The 18,187-nt window shown below is 47.9% G+C and overlaps 1 long non-coding RNA gene across 1 annotated transcript; it reads right to left on the reverse strand.

Annotated features, from left to right (window-relative positions):
• Positions 1-10,710: 10,710 nt before the first annotated feature.
• Positions 10,711-18,187, reverse strand: LOC138923194 (uncharacterized). The gene is made up of 2 exons (XR_011436476.1): positions 17,899-18,187; positions 10,711-13,144 (listed from the first exon to the last, which is right to left on the reverse strand). It is a non-coding gene; the product is annotated as an uncharacterized lncRNA (long non-coding RNA).

Consider the following 18,187-nt stretch of genomic DNA (forward strand, 5'->3'; position numbering starts at 1 on the left):
CACTCATTTCCATCCCCAGTTTTCATGCTCTGGGAAGAGATGAATGAGTGGCACATGATCTGAAGGCTGTCTGAACCCTCTGGCTTCCTTGGGTGGCATCTGCAGCCCATCCCTTCTCCTCGGGTGTCTGGGGGAAGAATTCTCTTTAGCCTAAGGATGCTAGAAGGTTCCTCTGGTCTTGGCTGAGCTGGGGAGGCAGCAGCCAGATTGGCGGGGCTGACTCGGATGGTTGGGGAGGATCGTTGACAGAGGCTGGAGATCAGAGAACATCTCGTCAGGTGAAGCTTCAAAAGGACAGAGGACACAGGAGGTGGGCAGCTTTGGCCTCTGGGGCCTGCTCCCTCTTCGCTGACTGTAGGAATGTGGCTGGTCATCCTGATATATCTCTACTCCCACCTCTGTCATTATCCTTCCCTGTTGGACACATTCTGTTTTTGAGCTCAGAACGCCCCAAATATTGTTTTTAAGGTTTTTGCGTGCCTGGGGGACGTGCAGTACCATCTGCCCTATTTCGGAGTTGGCTGTGTCCACACCTTGCTTATCCACCTCCAACCCGGGAGTTTCTTAAGGCCAAGGCCAGCTCCGAGGCACCCACATGCCTGCCCCTTAGCTGTGTGGCTAGAGGTTGTGTGTGCTGCCTGAGGGTGCCCAGACTGTGGGGGCAAGAGGTAATCTCTGAGTGGTCTGGGCTGGCGATCAGGACCAGCCAGAGGCAGGGCCCTGGACATCAACTGACCCTGAACGAAGATTTGCATTAATTGACTTAATCCTCTCAGCAGACCTGCCAGGCAGATGCTAACATCCTCCTCTCTTCACAGAAGGGGAAACTGAGGCTCTGCCCACTCTGCTAGTGCGTGGTGGAGCCTGGATTTTCTCCAGGCCTGTCTGGCTCCAAAGCCAGTGCTCTCTCCACTGGAGTGGGTGCCTATAGTGTACGTAAATCTTTCTAGAACAATGCAGGGGTCATTAACTGAATGAAAGGAAGGACGAACGAATCTCGAGGTCAATGCAGGTGGCCTCCCATTCCAGGACGTGGCCTTCCTGGGGCACGTGTTGTAACAAGGAAGTTTCCCAACCCTACTCCACCCAGGGTCTAGGGTGTAAGGAGCAATGATGGTGGAGTCACCTGCCTGGAGGAGGCAGCCTAGGCTGGAGCCCCTCCATCCCAGCTGCATCCCAGCCTGAGGTTGTGTCCAGCAGGCTTCTGTGGAAAGGTTGTGCCAGTAAAGGAGTGTTCCAGAGCACCCCCCACCACCTCGGGTGGCGAACCTCAGGATGGGTGGTGAGGGGACCTGGGGCAGGGGCTGCAAGGGAGCCTGAAGCTGGTAGGGAAGGGACATCTGAGGAGCGAACCCGGGAGCAGCCGCAAATGGTCAGAGCAGAGTGGGGGCTTGGCCGTGGGCTGAGGGTCAGCTGGGGCCACAGGGCTGCCTGCTTCTGCCCCAGCAAAGGCCTCCAAATGTGAGAGCTGTCGGAGCAGCCCAGGGGTGCTGTCTTGGACTTTCCTGGGGAGAGGCTGAAACGGGGTCAACCCCATAGTCAGAGGCCAGTGTCAGAGGTCAGTCAGACACTTCAGGTTTGCTGGGGCCAATGGGGAAGCAGGGTGTTTTCTGGGCCTGGGTCCCTAGAGCTCAGCCACAAGGTCCCATTGCCAAGTTCAGATCCTGGTGCGAGTCCTCCCCCCAGACACCTGAGCTCGGATCCCATAGTGCTGCCGACGGAGGCGGGTGGGAAGCTGTGGAAGGTGGAGCTCATGGAGGACATGTAGGCGTCCATGGAGGGGAAGATGGGTCAGGTGTCTGTGACCAGCTCAAGCAGCTGACCTCCTCCAAGGAGAGCTTGTCAGAGGCCTCACATGTGGGACCCTCTGCAAGGGGGCAGGGGAAGAGAGTTGGCTCCGAGCAGAGCTCCTGCAGGAACACGGGGGTGGGCAATCAGAAGGAAGAGCCCCCTCGGGCTCCCAGCCCACTCCCCAGGCCAGCGGGGCATGCCCAGGAGCACCAGTGGGGAAGCACGAGCAAGGACAGTCATTCACCCATAGTGACCAATTACTGGGCTGTCTCTATGTGTCAGGCACTGTTCTTGATCCTGCCCTCATGGAGCTTATGTCCTAGCGCAACATTCCAGCCCTGCCCATTCACATGCGTAGACATAGATGGAATCTCAGTTTCCTCATCTATAAAACGGGAAGAGTTTATTCAATAATCACTCAAAATACTGGGACTCAAACTCAGCAGTGTATTGGAACTGCCTGGGGAGTTTCAGCAAAGGACCGATGCCAGGGCCCCAACCCAGGAGAAATTCTGATTTTGATGATCTGGGGCATGGCCTGGGCATCCAGGTTTTTTTGTTTTTTTCTTTTGGTGAGGAAGATTGGCCCTGAGCTAATATCTGTTGCCAATCTTCTTCTATTTTGTATGTGGGATGCCACCATGGCGTGGCTTGATGAGTGGTGTGTAGGTCTGCACTTGGGATCCGAATTTGTGAACCCCAGGCCACCTAAGCAGAGTGCATGGACTTAATGACTTTGACACTAGGCTGGTCCCAGCATCAGGGTCTTTTACAGCTTCCCAGATGATTCTAATGTGAAGCAAAGTTTGAGAATCTCTACTGCCTAAATTTCCCGCACCAATATTCAAGGATTCAGGGAATATACACACAGTGCATACAGAGAGATGCACATGGAAATATATATAGCCAAACAGATGCGCATGCTCACCTACACTGACCCACATACCTGTATGCTCACCTTCCTGCACAGGTGCAAATCGACAGGCCCACACAGAGAAACCCACCCACACAGAAGTGCACATGCAAATACACACAGGCATAACGTGCATGTCCTTGTACATGCACATGGTATGGCGGCCCTGCAGAGCCACTGATAGTCTGAGATCCTTCACTTCTCCACCTGACAGCAGGACTCCCTGCCTCTCGGGGCGGGGGGCTGGACTCGGGGGCCTCAGGGTCTGGGAGGTGCCGGATCCGCATGAGTCCCCTGACCTTCACCACAATGAGCCTCCTGGGGACAGGCTGCCTGAGTAAGATGTGGAAGGCGCCATAGTGGCCCTTGTTGAGATAGTACACGAGCTTCTGGGGCCTCCTGGGGGAAGGCAGAGGGCAGGACTAAGGTGCGCTCAACCCAGTCTCACCACTGACCCCCGACACCTGAGCCCAGCACCGTTGGGAGACGCCCAGGCCCTGTGCTCAGCGCTGAGGACTCCTGTTCCCTGCTCCGGGGGTCTTCCCTGATCCCAGGTGGGGTCGGGGCCTGTCCTCGGGCTCCCACAGCCCCTCTGCTCCCTCCGTCAGAGAACCACCCCCAGCACCCCTCCACCATCACCACTACTACTAACATAACTATACAATGAACTCCAGCTCAGGCACTGTTCTAAGCTCTCCAAGTGTGTTAAGAGGTTTAATCCTCTTATCTACACTCTAAGTAGATACAATGAGCCCTACTTTACCGCTGAGAAAACTGTCTTGCCAGAACTCCCACAGGAGAATGTGGCAGGGCTGGGATTCCTCCTCAGATCTCAGGTCCCAGGTCCTCTGCCCCCACCCTCGACCAAATTCCTCGAGCACCTGCTAGTGAGGCAAAACCGGGCGCAAACGGCCTTTTTACAACGCGATTCCATTATGGTTGCTCCTTCTGCATGTGCTAATTTGCCAGTTTTCTTCCTCAAAAGGGTTCCTGTGTGGACCATATCTTCTTAGGTTCTGTATTCTTGATGCTCTGGCATCGGGGACCTTGCTGACTGGAGAGATGGCTCCTCCCAGAGCTGGCTAATTCCTAGAGACAGAAACAGTTAGCACTGCGAGCACGCCTTTCCTAGGCAGACCACCCATCCAGAGTCCACACCGCAACCCCCTCCTGTGTGGAGCTCTCAGAGGCTGAGACACTGTCTCCCTGCCCGAATCCCCCACCAGGCCCCAGGCCCCAGGCCCCAGGGGCAGTCCTAACAGCCAGAGCCCGCTGGCGTTATTCAAACTGGCCAACCCCAAATCTGCCTGCCCTGCTTACGCACCCCACCCCTTCCTTCCCTCAAAAACCACAGTCCAGGCTCTTGTCCACACCTTCCCCTCTCTCCCTCTGCCTCCCGACCACCCTGGCGCTTCCCCGTGTGGCCCTGTGTGGCATGCCATGCCTCCGGTTTCTAGGGAACTGAGTAAAACCTTCTTCCCCGATGGCAGTTATTTCCCTGTCTGCACGTCTCACGTTACCTGATTAAAACAAGTCCCAGGTATATTTAGAAACAGTGCCCAACCCTGACACGCACAGAGCACAGCACGATTCTCACCTCCTTCCATCTAAATACTCTGCCTCTGTTGACGTTGCTGAAGGGAGCGTGTAGCGGCTTTCCCCCCAGCTCCATCATACTCCTGATGCATATTAAGCTGATGGGCACCTACAGCCCCCAGATCCTTTGGACATGACAGCCTACCAAGCCAGTTTCTTCACAGCCACTCTTAGCCTGTCCTTAGTATATTGCTTTCTCGGGATTGCTGGGAAGATGGCTGCGTGGAATTCTGAACTCACCTCCTCCCACGGACACAACACTCTTAAAACTACCGTGGAACAGTGACCCCTGAGAGGGAACCGAAAGCTGGATAAAAAGATCCCCCGCAACAATGGACAGCGCCGACTGTGGAAGAGGCAGGACTTCCTTTCTGGAGAGAAAAAAGCCACATTCCAGCTGTGGGGCTTCCCGGCAGGGAGGAAGCTTAAGGACACTGCTGGTGGATCTTGTGCCTTAGGAGACAAAGTGAAGAACATAGTCAAGAGGAACTGAAGTTTAACATGTAACAAGATACATTTTATGTCAAAATAAAAATACAATATTCACTAGAAGAATAAGGGAGCTATTAGTCATGTGCAACGAAAGTTTTAAACTTGGGAAATAGAAGAGCGCTTACTGGTGTCACGGAACATTTTCAATTGTTCTGAAGACACAATAGTGTCTACACTTAAAATACCACAGATAATGGAGACAGAGATTTGACCTGAAATGCAACCTCTGCAATGATCAAAAAAAAAAAAAAAAGGAATATTGCTTTCTTGAATCTAAACTCAGGATTTTACGCTGATCTCTGTTAACATGTGAGGCATTTCATAACATTTGGGCGTTGAGATGCTAAGAGGTTTCTGAACGTTGATTTTCTTCCCCGGGTCTACTTCTCACCGTCTTCTCTCTGGTGTAGGTGAGATCTCCCATCTCCGCCCCTCTCTCCCAGCTGCCAGCCCTGGTCCTGTCTCCAGGGACCACGGCCCCGGGGGTCCTAAGAGAGTTAGTCACACAGCCCCAAGGCTCGGCTCGGCATGTGGTCCAGGTAGAAGTACGCCAGCATTTGAGGCAGGCGGACCCGGGTCCAGCCATGCCGCCACTAGCTGAGCCGCCTGGGATGGGTCACTTCCTCTCTCTGAGCCTCAAAATCTCTACCAGTAAAATGAGAATGACTCAAAACTACCTCACAGGATTGTTGAGTGGAAGTGAGATAAAATATGTATTTCACATGTAATAGATGCCTAATAATAGACAGCTCTTGTTATGGTGGAAATAAAAAATAAGCCCCAAATACTTATAACTTAGACTTTTATTAAGTGATGGCTGAAACCATCCACTTCATATCACAATATTCTTTTTTTTTTTTTAAAGATTGGCACCTGAGCTAACAACTGTTGCCAATCTTTTTTTTTTCTTTCTGCTTTTTCTCTCCAAATGCCCCCAGTACATAGTTGTATATTTTAGTTGTGGGTCCTTCCAGTTGTGGTACGTGGGACGCTGCCTCAACGTGGCCTGATGAGGGGTGCCATGTCCGCGCCCAGGATCCGAACCAGCGAAACCCTGGACTGCCGAAGCGGAGCGCGCAAACTCAACCACTTGGCCTTGGGCCGGCCCCCACAATATTCTTTAATGAGACACTTTCTGAGGAAATAATACCAGTTGACACAAGTGCCTTTGGGATTACAAAGGTGTGGCAAGTCATTTGTCAAAAAGATAAGGGAGGAGATAAAACAATTTATAAATATTTATGTATAAATTATCACAAAGCCACAAAGAATAGAGAGCACTAATCCAGCAGGTGAGATCTATTTCTATTCTCCATCTCATCAGGAAATTGAATTTCTGGTTAGCTCACTCTGTGAGAACAACCACCCCATCCGACTCCTGCTGAAAACATAACAAACCATTGAAAAACTCTCCTGTGATGGTCGACCTCGACTGTCAAAAGGTTTACTGTCACCCTTTAGATGTCACCTTTAACCTTCAGGTCAGGATGACAACAATTGCACCCCTGACTCTTCTCTTCGGCCAGCCCTGCCTGGCATTCTTCTCGCTTGAGGCCCCCAACCCTTTTCCCTCCCACCAGGGGCATTGCCCTCACCCCTGATGACGACACCATCATCAAGCTCTGGGGGCTTAAAAGTCTAGGAAGGGGCAACAGGAAGGGCCTGGACTGGAGGGAGAGACTCGTTGTTGACCTGGAGCCCATCCCTTAACCTCCAGGGGCCTCATTAATTCCATCTATAAAATAGTGAGTGAGGAGAAAAATGAGATAAGGCCTTCTGCTCTGGGATCCCAAACAAGGTAGAAAAGTCCATGGCTTTATAGAGACTCCCACTCACTCTCACCCCAGATTGGTTTGGTAGAACTGACTTCTAGCTCTGTATCTTACGTGCTATAAGAGCTTGGGTGATGGCCCCATCGCTGGGAGCCTCAGTTTCACCATCTGCAAGGTGGGATGATATCCACATCTACCTCACAGGGTGGTTGTAAGGGTGAAATGAGGAGAAACAAGATAACACCTGCAAAGAGCTTAGCAACGTGCCGGAGTATGATAGTGATCATGATAATAAAAACATCCATAATGGCCAACATTACTAAGCCCTAAATAAGTGTCAGGCACCATGCTAAGTACTTTAGGTGGGTAACTCATTTAGTTTTCACAGCAACTCATGAGGTAGGTTCTACCGAGGGCCAGCCACATAATTTGTGGGACCCAGGACAAAATGAACCTACAAGAGATGGGCGATCCCCAAGGGACTGCAACATCAGCACCAGGACAAACTCAGTAGTCCCTGGATTGAGGGCTGGCAAGAAGCTCCAGTGAATCACCTGCCCAAGGCGCAGTGGCACTGCCAGCCTGGGTGGGGACAGCTGCCACCTTGCCCTGCCCTGAGAAGCTGCGGGGCCATGTACCTGACCCCAACTTCTTGGCTCCTGGCATATCCATATAGATCGAGCTGACCAGCCCAGATCCCCATGAAGCGGGGGAACCCAACCAGGAACCCCCCCTCACCGCACCCCACTCTGCCCTCCCATGCAAGCCAGGGTAACTCACCTGCCCCAGGTCTGCCCACAATGGCAGGCACACAGATGAAGCTGACTCCTGGTAACGAGAACCTAGAAACCGTCTCATCCTCCCCTCCCACTCTGTAGATGGGAAAGCTGAGAGACCCAGAGAGAAGAGGCCGCAGGTGCCCGCAGCCAGTCGGTGGTGGGCCTGGTCTTCAGCCTACCACTGCACACTGCCGATCTGGGTCACTCCCGGTTCCGGTTCCACTGCCCTACGGGAGGGACTGGCCTCTCCCCATGTGCCGATGCTTGCCTTTCTCTGTGGGTTTAAATATTTCTTTGAAAGCCTCTCCAAGGGGCCCATGGGGCTGGGCCAGATCCCCCCGTCCTACCTCCACGCCCTCTCACACTGCCCTGGGCCTCTCCTCCCCTTGTCCCACTACCTCCCCATGCAGGCTGCCGAGGGCTCACTCTGCCACCTGCAGCCCCTCCCAGACGCTCCACCAGCCAGGGCAGCCCCCCTCCTTCAGGCTGGACCCACCTTGTGAGGTCCCCTGGGCCTCTCCTGACTCTTCCTGGGAGGGACATCTGCAGGCAGCAGGCTCAGTCTGTGGGCCCGCCCTGAGGCTTCCCCGGTGGCTGTCCAGCCCAGGCTGGGCTGAGGGAGGTGCTAAGAATCTCAGCGACACAGACATGGGTCCTCCATCCTTCCCCCCTGGGGCAGCTTGAGGAGGGAGGCGCTGTGTCCCCCGACTTCAACAAGGCATTCAGGGATACAGTTTAGCTTGGGCAGGATGTCGGTTAGGGTCTAACAAGGAAAATAAAAATCACTTCAACTACTTACAATAGAGACAGTTTAATGCAGAGAATTGTTTCCACAGGTGATGGAGGAGCTGAGGGCCGAACAAGGAAGAGTGAAGCACCCGGGATCCTGGCAGGAAGTTACTGCGATGCCCGGGCTGGAGGGGCAAAGCAAACAGTGAGGCTCCCCAAACCAGGCTCTGAGGTCTCTCCGTGGAAGCTGGAACCAGAGACAGAGCCACTGCCCAGGAAGCCACCTGGGACAGAGGGTAGGGGAGACCTAGCTTCCTGTGGCCTCCCAGCCTCCTGCCAGCGCCCCTTGTCCAAGATGCAAGTCTCTGTCTCTGTCTCTTCCCGGTTGGTGTAATTGACGATGTGTGATGGGGTGTGAGGGCTCCCCCTACAGGCCTTCCTCACTCCAATTCACTTAAGTTTTCTTTTATCAATTTCCACATAATCTTACCAGAGAATTTAGAGAAATAAACCGGCAGGCTCAGCATCATAAGTTATTGGCATAAGACATGGGCAGAGAATGAGGAACTTTCTATGACTGAACTATAAAGAATCTCTCATTTTAGCTGAAGAGATGAAGGAGCCAATAATCCAAACCAGCGTTTGAGAATACAAGCTGCCATATTACAATACCAGTTAAATTTACAGCCTTACTTCACATGCACGCACGCACCCACGCATGCACAAGATATCCAAATGGCCACAAGCACGTGAAAAAGTGCTCAACATCATTAGTCAGCAAAGAAATGCAAATTAAAACCACAATGAGATACAACTAATCTTCACTAGGATGCCTAAAATTAAAGAGGCTGGCAATGCCAAGTGTGTTTCAGAGTGTGGAGCAGCTAGAACGCCCATTCTTTCTGGTGGGAGTGTAATTGGTAAAACCACTTTGAAAAACTCTGTGGCTGTATTTACTAAAACTGAACATACACCTACCCTATGACTCAGCAATTCCACTTCCGAGTATATACCCAACAGAAATATGTCCACCCAAAGACATATACGAAATGTTCATAGCAAGTTTATCTATAATATCCCCAAACTGGAAACAATCCAAAAGGCCACCAACCATAGAACGGATAAATAAATTCATGTAGATTGCATGGAATACTACACAGCAATGAAAAAGAATGCTAAACGTAAAATGTCTAATGCTAAATGTAAAAACATGAATGAATCTCACACACATAATGTTTAACAAAAGAAGCCAGACCCAAAATAATAATACATACATACTTTATGATTCCATTTATGTGAAGTTCAAAAAAAAGCAAAATTAATCTGTGCTGACAGGGTCAAAAGAGTCATTGCCTCTGAGTAGAGGACTATTAACTGGGAGGGGGAGCAAGGGAGCCTCCAGGGAGCTGGAAGTGTTCTTTATTTTATATCTTGTCCTAGGTGGTACTAATATAGAAAATATGTATATATATTCATCTTTTTATATACACATATATTCATATATATACGTTCTGTGCATATATGTGTATAGTATATATATTTGCTCAGCTATACACTTAAGACAAAAAATTTTATAGCTTATCAGGCTTCTGGCTTCTTATACGAAAGTTGAAGGATTGACTTGGACAGAGTGCATCCTGGGAATGGTAACAAGGACATACGGGAATATTTAAATGTCTCAGAGTACCTAAACCCACAGAATACATCAAGTCTCCCTTGTCAGCATAATTAATCCTTTTTCCTGGACTGACGAGGCTCTTTCCGACTCTACAAAGACCCTTTATGAACCTGTGGAGGGTTGTAAGAGGTAGCTGATCTTCACGCCCCACCCCACCATCTCTCATTTCCTTAAGTCCTTTAACAGCACACCCCAAGGGGACCCCAATTATCAAGTCAAACCCTAGAGGAGAAAACTGATATACTAAAATAATCTAAGGTTTTTACAAATGTACATTAACAAAAACCTGTAGAATCTGTGTGAGAGTGGACTCTGAGGGTGTTAGGCCCAGAAGAGAGGAACATAATTTTAGATCCAACCAATTTATCCTCAGGGGCTCACTGACCCATAGTCTGCCATCCAGGTGCGAGCTCCAACATCTGGGAGCGGTTCTAAATGTTTGCTCAGTTGATTAGCTGAACTTGAACTCAGTGGTGGCATGGGGTAAATGAGCTTGAATGCCATAAATTCCCTGGTTTCATGTGAGGAAGGAATCCAGAGATTTAGGAGGAATATTCAAACAGCTCATCCACCACCTACTCACGTTCCCTGTAGAGGTTAGAAGAACACATCTTCTCCAAGGACTGGGAAATGCATTGAGAATCACATCAGCACAGGGAGCACCAGCATCTTTGAAAAGCGCTCTGTAAGCCAGAGATAAAGGAGGGAAATTCTGCCATTGAAATGGACTTTTTAATTTCAAGGAGAAAGATGAGATGAGATCTCAGAGTATAGGAGAGGCCACGTAACAGCACTCGGCCCCAGAAGAAATACAGTTACCATAATGCACAGCAAGAAATGCTTGACAGAATTCACAGTGATGGACTCTGGAGCAAAACCAGTAGGAGGGGAGGCATGCTCAGGAGTCTATTTTCCGTAAAACTCAACTGTGCCAGGCATCAACTCAAAAGCAAACTTGGCTGTATTTTACACCCACAACAAGTTTATTTGAGAATAGCCACAAGAAGTGCAATTCAGAATATGCATGCTATGGTGAACCACAGGCAAATTCAGAGCGACAAAGGAAGAGCAAAACGGAGAGGAGGGAAGGGGTATTCTAGCAGAACAGGGTGGTGATGGCTTCTCATTGGCTGAGCTGTGGCGTTTCTCATTGGCTGAGCTTTGGCATTTCTCATTGGCTGAGCTTTGGCATTTCTCATTGGCTGAGCTGCAGTGTTTCTCATTGGCTGAGCTGTGGCATTTCTCATTGGCTGAGCTGCAGTATTTCTCATTGGCTGAGCTGCGGCATTTCTCATTGGCTAAGCTTCAGTGTTTCTCATTGGTTGGGCTGTTGCCAAGCAAGGAGAGAAATCTTCCTGCAGTTGTAAAGTAGCTGCACTTCTTGCTGGTGGTGCAAGTGTATGTTTCTTCCTGTTTGGAGTAATTGACCATGTATGATAGGGCTCCCCCTACAGGCCTTCCCAACTCCAATTTAGTTGAGGTTTCTTTTCCTCATTTCACACAGGTATCATTTAGATTTGAAATTTTTGAAAACGTAAGGTTAAGAAAAATCATAAATGTCTTGCAAAGCTATGTTCTCCTCACAAATTCCCTTCCCCATGCAGCCCTTCAGCAATCTGCAGTCCAGGCTCACGTCACCCAAGTTAGCTCTTCCCTAGACCAAAGGCCCCCAGTTCCCATTGGCCTGGCCACCTCCCTCCCGTAAGAGATTATGTAACATGCCCCAGGTCACAAAGAGAGTAGGTGGCACAGTCCAGAGTCACCCTCAGGGCTCCTTTGACAGGCAGTGGAGCAGGGACCCCCTCAGGGCGGGGCCTGTTAGTCCCCTTGTGCTTTGACTCAGTTGCCTGGGGTGACTCAGCAGGGAGGCTGGAGAGAGAGTCATCTCAGAGGGATGGTCCCACACTTGCTCCTGCCTGAGGACAGCCCCTGGGAGCAGAGTCAGCCTGCCCAGCCCCATCCCAAACAGGACTTGTGTCCTGGCCTTTCTGGGCCATGTTCCTATATATTTCAATATCAGCAAATAGGTACTTTCACGAACACAGCCAATGAGGAAGAGGAGCAGTTATTGTCCCCATTTTGTGGATGAGGAAATTAAAGTTGAAAGAGCATAAATGATGGGGCTGGCCCCGTGGCCAAGTGGTTAAGTTCCTGCGCTCTGCTTGGGTGGCCCAGGGTTTGACCAGTTTGGATCCTGGGTGCGGACCTAACCTGCTCATCAGGCCATGCTGAAGTGGCATCCCACACAGCAGAACTAGACAGACCTGCAACTAGAATATACAACTATGTACTCAGGGGCTTTGGGGAGAAGAAGAAAAGGGGAAAAAACACTCCCCCCTCGTAAACTTCTTAAAAAAAGAAAAAAAGGAGATAAATGACTTGCTCAAGACACACAGCTGATAAAATGCGGATGTGTGTACTCATCATGGGGTAAAGCACACTGACCCTGATTTGAAAAATGGGGGCCGCATAGCAGCTGCTTCCTCGGGTTATTGTGAAGGTCAAATGCAATCTCATATACAGAGCCCTTAGGACAGCTGTTGGTGCCTCATAAACGACTCGTACGTTTTAACTCATGATGGTGATGGTGATGTCAGAGCTGTGAGGTCTGGAAAGACGCTCCACACCAGGGTTCCAGGTTTGATGTGCTGAGGTTCCTTTGAGAACCTAACGAAGGCTAATGACATTCTTCTGAAGGAAGCCTCAAGACACAACAGTTTGTGCATTAAGAACCCCCAAGGTGCTCCAACACCTTCAGTTTTCGTAGAGGAGGAAACATGCCCACTGGCTGATGTTCCCCAGGCCTCTTCCCCAGCTTGGGAAGGTCTTCTGTAGATTCTGAAGCAGGTGTCTAGAGCTTGCAACTGATTGGCTGCCTCCCTAGGAAAGGGACAAGACCTCTGATTGCCTTCTGGAAACAAGAGAGAAGTTGCCTGTCTCCCCCATGGCCCAACTGTACATGACAGGATAAAACCACCTCTGGAAGCTCCTGGGGAAGCACAGGATGAACCGGAGATCAATCTGTCCTCAGGCAGGAAGATACCTGCAGGAACGTCCCCTGGTCCAGAGTCAGGCTGGTCAGCTCCGCCCCACCCAGCCTCACAGCAGGCTGGAAGCCCGGGGCTCAGGAAGGCGGAGAGCTGGCTGCTTTCAACACTTTTATGGCGAAACCAAGAGAGCAAGACCATGGAGAGAAACATGTGTTCTGTTAATCCATCTACAAGCATCATGAGAGCACCGACTGTGAGCCAGGCTCATGGTGGGCCAGGCGGAGGGGCAAACAGAATCTCCTTGTGAGGTGCTGAGTGATGCTCTTGCACTTCTCATAAAGCACTTGGGAGAGAAGACACACTCTACTTGGGGGAGCTGGGCAGAAGTTCCACTTGAACTAGACCTGGAAGGAAGACTTGGACTTGTTAAACAGACAATAATAGTAGTACCTACCACGTGCCAGGAATGATATCAGGCACTTACACTGACTTTATCAAAACATCCAAAAGTGAACTCATAACCTTGACCTCCAACCTGACCTCTAACAGCTTTCCCATTTCGGTGAAAGTGACTGCCATTCAATCCAGTTGCACAAGCTGAGGAATTAGGAGTCGTCCTTCTCACCTCCCACACTCTCATTCGACATCGACACATCCCAGTTCTCCCTTCTTTTTCCTCCTCTGTACCCCGAGTCATTCATTTCTCTCCATGTCTGCCATCCAGCTCAGCAGTTTTCCCTCTGCTCTGCCCTGCAATCCACTCTCCGCACTGCGGTCAGAGCGACCTCTTCTGGGAGCAGATACAGTTACGGTCCATCCCTTTGGAAAATCTTTCGATGACTGGGATTCTCCACATGGCTGACAAGGCCCTGCTCAGTCTTGTCCCTACCTTTCTTTCTTTCTTTCTTTTTTTTTTTGAGGAAGATTAGCCCTGAGCTAACTGATGCCAGTCCTCTTCTTTTTGCTGAGGAAGACTGGCCCTGAGCTAACATCCATGCCCATCTTCCTCTACTCCATATGTGGGACACCTACCACAGCATGGCATGCCAAGCGGTGCCATGTCCGCACCCAGGATCTGAACCAGTGAACCCCGGGCCACCGAAGCAGAAGGTGCACACTTAACTGCTGCGCCACCTGGCCGGCCCCTGTCCCCACCTTTCTTGACTCAGTTTACATCTTGGTTCCTTTCACCATCTGCTCCTCAGCAATGCTGGTATTCTTTTAACAGGTCATATTCTCTATGCTCCCCCTCACCTCCCTCTCTTGGTATATGTTCTTTCCTCTCTCTCTCCAGGTCAGTTTCTCTTGCCCTCGTGCCTGGATGATGCTTCTCATTATTTGTCTCTCGGCTGCCAAGACACCATTTGTAAGAGGTGCTAAAACCTGAGAAAATAAGGAAAATGTTGGAAGGAATATTTGAGAAACTGCTTGCAATGTGAATGAGTTCTCCAAGAGACAGGCCTCAATGAGGATGGCTGGGGGAGGGGGAGACTGCCTTTCTAGAAGATTGAAAGTGGGTGACTCCCAGGCTTTTACTCATTAATTAGGGTGTGCAAGTGTGGGCTGGAGCTGAACTGTTCACAGCAGGAAAGGAGAAGCCAAGGGCTATCCACAGGAGCCACCTTCTTCTAAACTCTTCCATTCAATGCTCCACCAAATAAACATAAGTTAAAGTTTTAGTTGAAATTGAAAGCAAACCCAACAAACAATAAAAAGGAACTCAGGAGACACAGGAAAAAAAAATGCAACAAACAGAGGAATGCGTCATAAAAAGTTAAATATCATCAGACAAATTAGAGATATTGGATGCCTAAAACAAGAACACTGCTATGGAAAAAGAACAAGGAACAAGAAAGAGCTCTTAGAAATTAAAAAAGTAATAATAGAGGGATGGCCCCGTGGCCTCGTGGTTAAGTTCAGCATGCTCTACTTCAGCGGCCTGTGATCAGTTCCTGGGCACAGACCTACATCACTCATCGGTAGCCGTGCTGTGGCAGGGACCCACATACAAAATAGAGGAAGACTGGCACAGATGTTAGCTCAGGGTGAATTTTCCTCAACAAAAAAATAAAGAAATAATAGCTGTATTAGTCAGAATAGATTCAACGTTGTAACAAACCATCACAATCTCAGTGGCTTATCACAATGAAAGTGTATTTCTTGTTCCCATGACGGCCCCATTCTTCCCTAAGTCCTAGGGACAAATCTGCTCCATGCGGTCATTCAGAGCCTCAGACAACTTCCTTAAGGAGGGCTCATCATCTCCTAGGGCGTTGAAGTCCTCCACTGGCTCTTCTGCATGCAGCCAACAGGCGAAAAAGAGGATGAAAAGGTATGGAAAGAAAATAAAATTGATTGGACACCACTGGAGAAATTAGGACATCAACTCCTTCCCCTGGAAATTGATAATTAAAGGAAAAGAGTTCAGCATTTGTCATGCCTAACTGCATGATGGTAATTAAATAGCCAAAATGAGTGAAGAAACACTCTTCTGTATGGAAGAATTCCAGCTACTAAATTCAGAAAGAAACAGAATTAAAATCACCGTTTTTTCAACCCCTAATGAAATAACTGATGCAGGCAGTAGTATTCCGTGGATGATGAAACCACTAAGGGAAAAGTTGAAGGAGAACTCTTCAATGAAGAGGTGGGGTTGTCACTGCCTGAACCTAGAGATAGATTTTAGCATCATTAAAAGCAGGAGGACCAGAAATTATGTGCTTCCTGGTGTGATGCAGTAGGGACTTACAAGTTACTACCCATGATGTATTCTTTAGCTCTAGCTTTCCGTTTACAGGAAATAGGAAAAGTCAAAAAACAAGTTGTACTACACTGTAATACAACATGGGGAAGCAATCAGCCGTATTCAGAACATAAAAACTTTTCAGGATAATTGACCCAGTTTCTTCAGCAAGTTAATAACATTGAGAAAATACACAGAAGGGGTCTACCTTCTGTTAAAAGAGAGCTAAAGAGAATTAGAACTCACAAAACTAAACACCATGAATGAACTGCATTTGGATACTAATTCTAACAAACCAACTGTAAAAGGACATTTTCTTAGACAAGGAAATTTTAATTGAGATTAGGGGTTAAATTATATGAAGCAATTTTCAATCTTGTTGCTTGTGATAATGGCATTGTGGTTATGCAAGAAAATATTCTCTGTTGAAATACACCTGAAAGTATTTAGGGTGAAGTGACACCTTTAATTTACTTTAAAATGCCCCAGTAAAAAATAAAACAAAGTATATGTGGAGAGAATGGGTAGATGAAATAAGTTAGGAAATCTGCTGTGGTTTTCAAAGTGTCTGATGGGTTCATGAAAGTTTATGATACAATCTACTTTTGTATATGCTTGAAAATCTTCATAATAAAGAGTTTAAAATCAAGATAAGATAAAGGTTAAATGAAGACATTTCAAACAAACAAAAGCTATGATAATTCATCACCGGAAAACCTCACACTAAAGAACAAAATAAAAGTGTTTTTCAGGCAGAAGGAAAATGATCCCAAATGGAAAGTCAAGACTGTAAAAAGGAACGAAGAGAAATGAAAGTGGCCAATGTGCATGTAAGTTTAAATGAATATTGACTTTTTTTTTTTTTTTTAAGATTTTATTTTTTCCTTTTTCTCCCCAAAGCCCCCTGGTACATAGTTGTGCACTCTTCGCTGTGGGTTCTTCTAGTTGTGGCATGTGGGACGCTGCCTCAGCGTGGTCTGACGAGCAGTGCCATGTCCGCGCCCAGGATTTGAACCAACGAAACACTGGGCCGCCTGCAGCGGAGCGCGCGAACTTAACCACTCGGCCACGGGGCCAGCCCCAAATGAATATTGACTTTTTAAAAACAATATTATCTGGTAGGATTTACAATATGTATATATTTAAATTTCATAACAACAACAGCATGTAATTTGAGGGAGAGGGTAGTTTAAGCAGTTAAACGTGCTCTAAAGGTCTTGTATGAGAAGAAAAAGGGTAAAATAACCACTTCATATTGGCCTTTGATGCATCAAGGATATAATATAATCTCCAGAGTAACCTCCAACAAAATAATAAAAGGCTGTAAAACTTCCGAACTTATGGAGGGGGAGGAGCGTTGGAATCGTAAAAGGTAATTAATCCAAAAAAGGGGAAAAAAAGAATAAGAAAGGAATATTGGGTAAGCAAGACAAGTATAGCACATTACATAAGATGGTAGGTTTAAACCACAATGTATCTGTCATTATATTAAATGTAAATGGACTAAAGTGACAAGTGAAAGACAAAGATTGTCAGATTGCATTAAAAAAATAAAAGCAAACCCAACTATATGCTGTTTACAAGAAAAATTCAAAAACCCAGCTATAGAAGAGTTGAAAATAAAAATATGAGAACATGGATACCATGCAAACACCAACCAGAAGAAAAACAAAGTAACTAGACTATCAAAGTAGAGTTTAAAGTAATAAACATGACTAGAGATAAGGAGAGATGTTTCTATTTGTCAGGAAGCTATATCAGTTCTAAATTTGTGTGCATCTAAAAACATAGATTCAAAATGCAGAAAGCAAAAATTGAGAATTACGAGGAGAAGTAGACAAATGCACAATTTTAGTGGAAGATTTAACACACTTCTTTCATAATAAGAAAACATAGTAAATATTTAAGTAAACTATAGCTGTTGCTGCTGCTGCTACTGCTGTTATCAGAACTAGAAAGACCTTTAAAGATGATGAGACATCTTGAAACTATTAAGGTCAGGGCTTTGATAACCCAACGAAATTACGAATCCTGACACCAGAAGAATGCATGTATAGAGCCAGCCCTGATGGTGTAGGGGTTAAAGTTCTGTGCACTTTGCTTTGGTGGCCTGGGTTTGGTTCCTGGGCATGGCACCACACCACCTGTCTGTCAGTGGCCATGCTGTGGCAGCACCTCACATAAAAACAAAAAAAAAGAGAGGAAGATCAGTAACAGATGCTAGCTCAGGGTGAATCTTACCCAGCCAAAAAAACAAAAGAATGCATATATAAATAACAATTCAAAGTTAAGAACCACTCCTTGGATCTAGCTCTCCAGTTTTATCAATGAAACTTGAATGAGAAGTAGACAAACGTCATAGGGAAAAACTGCCATTTGGTTAATTTGTTCATCAAATATGAGGGAGGCACCTACCATCTTCCACGTACAGGACATTAAACAGGTAACTGCTCCTCCCCTGTGTTCCAGGCCCAGGGCTTCTAGAACAGCTAGTGGAAGAACCAACAGACTCAGGACACGATGGGGTCAGTGAAGCACTTACACTTTCTACAAAGTGCTGGGAAGAGAAGGGCAGACTGCTGGGGGCAGTGGGGAAAGGCTGGGAAATGAGAGAGCATTTAAGCCAGACCTGGAGGGATGGGTCAGCATAATCATTCAGATCCCAGCAGTCACGTGATTCTCTGTGACCACGAGAGGACAAACA

Source organism: Equus caballus, chromosome 2, assembly GCF_041296265.1.
Source record: "Equus caballus isolate H_3958 breed thoroughbred chromosome 2, TB-T2T, whole genome shotgun sequence".
Classification (NCBI taxonomy): Eukaryota; Metazoa; Chordata; class Mammalia; order Perissodactyla; family Equidae; genus Equus; species Equus caballus.